Source organism: Gregarina niphandrodes (genome assembly GCF_000223845.1).
Source record: "Gregarina niphandrodes unplaced genomic scaffold scaffold00116, whole genome shotgun sequence".
Taxonomy (NCBI): Eukaryota; Apicomplexa; class Conoidasida; order Eugregarinorida; family Gregarinidae; genus Gregarina; species Gregarina niphandrodes.
Genome location: NW_011645881.1, coordinates 5,917 through 6,365, shown reverse-complemented (window position 1 = coordinate 6,365; position 449 = coordinate 5,917).

Genomic DNA, 449 nt, shown 5'->3' with positions numbered 1-449 from the left:
TGAACACCAATTTTTACCACCACAAACGCCGCCCCGGCTAACGGGAGTACAGCAAGCAAGTGTCAACTGCTAGAAGCAATAGAACTTTTGCCGATAACAACCTAACCAGCGATGGTAAACATACCAACGACCCCCCCGACCTTCGATCGGAACCAGTAAGACGAGGGAACCGAGGTCTGTCAGGACAAGATGATGAAATCCTGGCTCCAGAAGAAGACTACCACTCCACCGATGGAGGAGAAGCCCCCAGACCAGAAGCCACTGCCACCACCACAGCGCCGCAACCACTTCCCGGACGCACAGCGCCACAACCACTTCCCGAACGCAAGCGCAGAATCACGCAAGTGACCCCATCAACTTCTCGAACCACCCTGACGGAGGTACATCCGAGCCGGTCATGACGTTCTCAAATTGCATAAACCAAAAGTCAATCTTGGCAGTATGCCCCG